The sequence below is a fragment of the Echinops telfairi genome, unplaced genomic scaffold (assembly GCF_000313985.2).
Source record: "Echinops telfairi isolate 266 unplaced genomic scaffold, ASM31398v2 ScPeMD7_18;HRSCAF=68, whole genome shotgun sequence".
NCBI classification, from domain to species: domain Eukaryota; kingdom Metazoa; phylum Chordata; class Mammalia; order Afrosoricida; family Tenrecidae; genus Echinops; species Echinops telfairi.
The window spans coordinates 98,909,654-98,917,081 of NW_022103915.1; the positions used below are offsets into that span (position 1 = coordinate 98,909,654).

Below are 7,428 nucleotides of genomic sequence, written 5' to 3' on the forward strand. Positions count from 1 at the left end.
TATTTATAATAATCTTTATGGTAACTACAACAATTAGCCTGTTTTAAAAAAATCATTTTATTGGGGGCTCGTACAGTTCTTATCACAATCCACCCATCCATCCATCCATTGTGTCAAGCACTTTTGTACATGTTTCCATCATTTTCAAAACATTTTCTTTCTACTTGAGCCCTTGGTATCACCTACTCATCCCCCCTCCTTCTTCTTCCTCCTTCCCTCCCTTACGAACCCTTGATAACTTATAAATTATTATTTTTTCATGTCTTACACTGACTGATGTCGTCTCCCCTCACTCACTGTTCTGTTGTCTGTTCCCCTGGGAGGGGGTTATATTTAGATCACTGTGATCTGTTCTCTCTCCCCGCAACCCCCCCACCCCACCTTCTCCTCCCCCTCCCCCAATGAGAGTATTGTACTCTCATTGGTCCAGAGGGGTTTATCTGTCCTGGATTCCCTATGTTTCTTTTTTTTTTTCCGAATGTAAAATAATTTATTTACACAATGCACTCATAGATAGCCAAATGCAATTTGATTTTGAAACTAAATGAGACCATATGTATACCATATGCGTTATCCGAAGTGCGTTATCCGAAAGTCATACAACAACGTGAAACAGCACGGCAAATCCAACACATGTGCAGATGGTCTCTGAATTCACGCTTCATTGAGCATCTTTTAGTCCTTTTCTTGTACATTATTCTGTATCCATATTCTCTGCATCTGATTGGATCCCTGGATTTTATTTCATTTTCTGTGTTACATTGTCCGCAGGTATATATCATTGGCTGCTGTTTTGGGGGTTGCACGTCCTCCTGGGAGTCCATTGTTAAATGCCTACGAAGTCAGAGACAGGGCTTGCTCCCGGATTCCCTGTGTTTCAAGCTCTTATCTGTACCAGTGTACATGCTCAGGTCTAGCCGGATTTGTAAGGTAGAAATGGGGTTATGAGTCTGGAGAGGAGGAAGCATTAAAGAACTAGAGGAAAGTTGTATATTTCATCGGTGATTTAAAAAAAATACTCTAGATGTAATTTTTTTTCATTCAACAAGAAGCTATAACTTTTAAAAGATAGAAACAGTACACATTTAACACCAAACCGCACTCATTTGAAACACTGAAACAAGGTCTTTGTTTTCAGATGGGTACATTGTTAATTCTATAATAGCATCTATAATATCATTACTATTGTTCTCAGGGCTCTGTTTTTGCTCTTGGTACGTTTGCTTGTGACATGACCAATTCTGTGTCCGTACCTTCCACACTTGTTTCATCAACCTCTTTCTTCCTCTTCACTCTGCTTTTGTATGGTTGGAGTTTGTGTGTTTTCTTGAATATTCTAGACAACTTCACCTTGAATGGTACATTTCTGAACAGCTGCTAGCTGTGCTGCCTGAGATAGACCCTTCATTTTGGCTTCCCCCCAGACGATTTAAGCATCTGAAGCGGGGCTCTTGTAGACATTTGACTGTGATGGCAAAGAGGATAGTTTTTGACTTCTGGATAGTGACTAGTAACCCCTGTGACTTACCAAAGACTGTTTGGACATAGCCTTGCATCCTTCTTTTCACTCTGACTCTGCCTCGCTTTACTGACTGGCTCCTCATCGATTTCATGTGCAGCCACCAGCTGGCCTTGTTGTGTGGTGGCCTGTGTGGAATCCTGCTCCTCCAGCTCGGGTCCAGATTTGTCACTGTCAGATTCTGTTCCAGGGACGGTTTCTGAGGCTTCACTGGGCATTTTGTACAGGGAATGCAGAACCACGTTGACAGCAGAAAGGGAGCCACTGAGAGACTCCATAGATGTAATCTTGATACATTTTTTTTAAAGGAAACAGGACACTCATGGACTTACGAAGAAGTTTTAAGAAAATTCCAAGGGTTCAAGTGGTAAGCAAATGCTTTGAGAATGATGATGGCAACAAATGTACGTACACATGTGCCTGACACAATGGATATATGGATGGATTATGATGAGTTGTATGAGCCCCCAATAAAATGATTAAAAAGAAAATGAAAATTGTGTTAGAAAAAGGCCAGGAAAGTTGTACAGAGGAATTTTTCCCCCATTCTGACAATGCACTCACTCATTCTTTGAATGTAGCAGGAGATTTCTTATAGAATTTCCTTGGGAACCTTAATTACCTTGTTCACCCTAGAGCCCCCAGCCTTACCCCTTTAGACTTCTTTTTGTTCCTCAAACACAGAAAATATTTAAAAGAGGGTATAATTTGAGACCCTTTAGACCCTCTAGGATGAGTAGGAAATTTCAAATAATAACTCGAGAAGGTAAATTAAAATATTGTAATGAAATGTGCAAAGACTTAGAATGAGAAAACCCAAATTAAGAACACGTTCCACGAATCTTAAACTGAAAGAACTCAAGAAAAAAAATTCAAGCATTGAGTTGCAATATTGAAAGAATCTGTGGGGAAAATGCTGAATGATGCAGGAAGCATCAAACGAGGATGGAAAGAATATACAAAGTCACTGTACCAAAAAGAACTAGTTGACATTCCACAATTTCAGTGGGTAGCATATGAGCAAGAACCAATGGTGATGAAGAAGGAAATTCATGATGCACTGAAAGCATTAGCGGAAAACAACAAAGCTCTAGGAATTGGTGGCATACCAATGGAAATGTCCAACAATCTGAGGAAACACTAGGGCAGCGGTCGTTTCCCGTGGTGTTAGGAACCGAGGCACTGCTCCTCTCCAGGCAGGTCTGCACACATGCAGGTACGCCTCCATAGGAGGACCCGGCGTGCAGACTGTTACCTGTGCTACACCAGGCTTCAAGACAAAATTTCGTTTCTCTGTCATTAGAAATAAATATTTCACGGTATATAATTACATATTGTTTTTTGTGATGAATCACTCTGCTTTAATGATGTTCAATTTGTAACAATGAAAACATCCTGTATATCAGATATTTACATTACGATTCATAACAGTAGCAAAATGACAGATATGCAGTAGCAACGAAAATAATGTTATGGTTTGGGGTCACCACCACATGAGGAACTGTATGAAAGGGTTGCTGCGGGAGGAAGGTTGAGAACTGCACTAGAGGCACTCAATCATGTATACCAGGAAGTCTGACTAGAAGAGATGCATATTTGAACCCATTCCAAAGAAAGGTGACTAACAGCATGCTCAAATGATAAAATAGTTTCAGTAATATCACATGCAGTAAAATTTTGCTGATGATTGTCCAATAATGGTTACAGTAGTACATTGACAGGGAACTAGCTGCCAAAGATTCAGGCTGGATTTAGAAGAGGATGTGGCTCAAAGGATATCATTGCCAATGTCAGATGAACCTTGGCTGAAAGCAGAGAATACACGAAAGATGTTTACCTGTGTCTTGTTGTTTAGGCTAACACAGTGGACTGTGGATCGTAACAAGCTGTGGATGTCCTTGAGAAGAATGGGAACTTCAGAACTCTGCATTGTGCTTGTGCAGAACCTGTACATCGATTCAGAGGCAGTTGTGTGAACAGAACGAGGGAATACTGCATGGTTTAATATTAGGAAAGGTCACTGTTGTATCCTCTTACCATATTGGTTCTGTCTGTATACTGAGCAAAATAACCAGAAAAGCTGGATTATATGAAGAGGCATGTGGCATCAAGGTAGGAGGAAGGCTTATAATAACCTTCAATGTGCAGATGACACAACCTTACTTGCTGAAAGTGAGGAGGACCTGAAGTCCTTGCTGAAAGAAGTTCAAGGATTGTAGCCCTCAGTATGGATTACTACTCAACGTAAAGAAAACCAAAAATCCTCACGACTGGACCACTAGGTAACATCATGATAAATGGAGAAAAGGTTGACATTGTTGAGGATTTTGTCTTGCTTGGATCCACAATCGGTGCTTATGGAAGCAGCAAGCAAGAGATCAGACGACATTTACATTAAAATTAGGTAAATCTGCTTCACAGGACCTTTTTTGGAGTGTTGAGAGGCAAGAATGATACTTTGAGGACTAAGATGCACATGATCCAAGCCATGTTGTTTTCCATTGCCTCACATACATGTAAAAGCTGGGCATTGACCAAGGAAGACTGAAAAAGCATTGCTGCATTTGAATTATGGTGCTGGTGAAGTATGTTGAAAGTACCATGGACTACTAATCTGTCTTGAAAGTGCTCCTTAGAAGCAAGGATGGCACGATATTGTCTCATGTATTTTGGACATGTTATTAGGAGAGACCGGTCCCTGCAGAAGGACATAATGCTTGGTAAAGTAGAGGGGCAGTGGAAAAAGAGGAAGACTCTTGACAAGATGAACTGCCACATGGCTGCAACAGTGGGTTCAAACAGAACAGTAATTGTGAGGATGGTACAGTACCAGGTGGTGTTTGGTTCTGTTGTACATATGGTTGCTATGAGTAGGAACCAACTTGCTGGACCTAAGAACAATAGCATCATGTTTTCAGTTCTCTGTTCACTTCTGACCACAGTTGCCTATGCCAGCACTTCTTACTTAGATCCTAACTACCTGGTGTTAGTTTATATCTCACAAGCTAAAGGGCACAGTGCTCCAGACTGCTAAGGAGGCCTAAGAACTCAGATGCTAGCCACAGGCTTCTGATTTCCTGCCTGCAAGTTTGTTAATTGCTCCCCCAAAGCTCCTTTTAGGATGCTTAGCTCCTAGCTGAGGAGTTCTCCCACTTTCTCATTGCTTACCTGTTGGCTGCAAATTTGGGGGTTTCCTATAAGACAGTGGTCCTCAATCTTCTAATGCAGCAACCATTTAATAAAGTTCCTCATGTTGTGATGACCCCCCAACCATAAAATTATTTTTGTTGCTACTTCATAACCGTAATTTGGCTACTATTATGAATCAGGTGACCCCTGTAAGAGGGCCGTTTGACCTCCAAAGGGATCGGGACCCGTTGATTGAGAAATGCTGCTCCACGCCTTCATGATATTAGCAGTAACCTCTAGGGTTCTTCTTTTTTTCTTTTTGTGTTCTTCACTTTTAATGTGCTCCCTCTTACTATCTCTTCAGGTTTCATTACGCCCTAGATTAGTTCACAAAGCTCACAGAAAGTGCTGTGTGTCTCATTACACATGTATTATTATAAAGGATATAATGCAGGATTAGCATAAGGAGAGACACATAGGACAAAATGTGAGAGGGTTCCCAACATGGAATCCCAATGGCCCCTAAAGAGATAAACTATTATATTCTCCTTGTGCAGTGATGTCTTTCATCAATCAGAAAGCCTTTGGAGATTCAGTGCCCAGAACTTTTTGGGTGGCCTTATTACATAATGCAAACCCCATCCTCTTCCAGGAGGTGATAATGGTGATTTTGTGTGTTACGCCTAGCCAGCCCCCATCTTTATGATTGCACTGGCATCACCTGGTAGGTGTGGTCTGGGGTCCTCATCTAAGACCTTTAAATTCTAAGGTGTTTTAAAAAGAGATGATCTATTAGGAACAGAGGACAAAACCCAAATTCGTTGGTTAGGTTAATGCAAACCTCATTTTACTTTTAAAGCAATATTAAGTGATAACTAACCACTGAAGTACTACAGGAGAAAGATGAGGCTGTCCCCGTAAAAATTTACAAAACTTTTGTTTTTGTTTAATTCAAGATTGAAGGCGACTCATTTTTAATTTGTTTTAGTTTTTAAAAAATATTTTCTGCTTTCTTTTCCATTGAAATTTTTATCTGTTTCACTTTGTGTTAAGTATTTTTTGGGGATGTTCTGTCTATGAAATCCAGGATTGGTAAATCTGTAGAGATAGTAACTAGATTAACATTTTTTTTGGAGATATGGCAAGGGAAGTTGGGGGGAAATGGGGAGCTACTAACAATGAGTACAGAAAAGAAGAAAATGTTCTAAAACTGATTGTGGCAGTGATTGTACGGCTTGTCTTGACATAATTGAGCTATTGAAATTATGTGGATTGTATGCCAATAAAATTTTTTTTGGCCCCCCTCCCCAATTGAAGACAGAAACAATAATATTATTGATTAAGGAAAATGCAAGGGATGAGTGGAGGGAAGAATAGGCCTAGTGTTAGGGAATGGGTAAAGGGAGGTGGAGAAGACAAGGCAAGAAAAATTATTGTTTCTGAAGGCACAATACTTGGAAAGACGTGTCCAACATCATGGAGGAGCTCTGGTGGTACAACAAAGTTATAGGTTCCTGGCTGCTGAGTGAAATGTTGGTGGTTGGAATCCTTCCAGCAGTTCTGCAGGAGAAAGATTGGCTATTTATTCTTGGAAAGATTTGGACTAAAATGACCTTATACAGAGTTAGAATTGACTCAGTGGCACCTTGCAACAATCACAGCTAAAATCGTAATAAAAATAGTGAGCACAGATCATGTAAGCCCCCTGAATGTCTTCCTTTGCTTCTCCCATGAAGTGTTTTATGAAATAGAAATTGACCACAAATCCTTTGGTGACAAATATATGTAAGCAATGTTAAACATTATTATGTGACATTTGAGGTATGTAAAACTATTAAGAATTATAGAATATATATTTGTGTATTCATCCACCAGCTTTGAATGTCTCACAAATGTATCTCCTTCCTTTCTTCCCTCACCAGTTTACCATTGCCTCAATTTTGATAGTATTTCTTTGCATGCCATATGAGGGGGCCCCTCACAAAAAACCGGAATTGTGCTGGGTGGAGAGGAGCTTGAGTAGTGCGCATTCCGCCCCCCTAGGGGATCATCAAGCAACTGGTTGAGTTAGTTAGTGCACCCAGTGGCTTTGCGTGGCAAGGTTCTTTCTGGTCACAGTGACTTTTTTCATGAAAGCAGTTTTGCTTGAACCTCTTTTTTTGTGATGGCCAATTTAAGAGAACAGCATGCAGCTGTGAAATTGTGTTTTCTGCTCAGGAAAAATGCCACAGAAACTGTTGTGATGTTGAACATAGCTTACAGGGATAGCACTATGGAAAAAAACTCAAGTGTATGAGTAGTTTCTTGTTTCAGAAAAGGTGAAATGTTTTGGGTGTCCATCAACTTACTCAACTTGGCCTTGCTCCATGCGACTTCTTTTTGTTTCCAGGAATGAAGTGGGACATGAAAGGACAGAGATTTAAAAAAAAAAATCATTTTATTAGGGGCTCATACAACTCTTATCACAATCCATACATACATCAATTGTGTAAAGCACATTTGTACATTCATTGCCCTCATCATTCTCAAAGCATTTGCTCTCCACATAAGCCCCTGGCAACAGCTCTTCCAATTTTTCCCCCTCCCTCCCCGCTCCCCCCTCCCTCGTGAAGCCTTGATAACTTATAAATTATTTTGTCATATCTTACACTGTCCGACGTCTCCCTTCACCCACTTTTCTGTTGTCTGTCCCCCAGGGAGGAGATTATATGTAGATCCTTGTAATAGGTTCCCCCCTTTACGCCACCCTCCCTCCTCCTTCCCAGTATCCCCGCTGTCAC

General features: G+C 40.6%; 1 pseudogene; it reads right to left on the bottom strand.

The window, feature by feature from the left end:
- Positions 1–1,085: 1,085 nt before the first annotated feature.
- LOC101655591 lies at positions 1,086–1,797 on the bottom strand (annotated as a pseudogene).
- Positions 1,798–7,428: the final 5,631 nt, after the last annotated feature.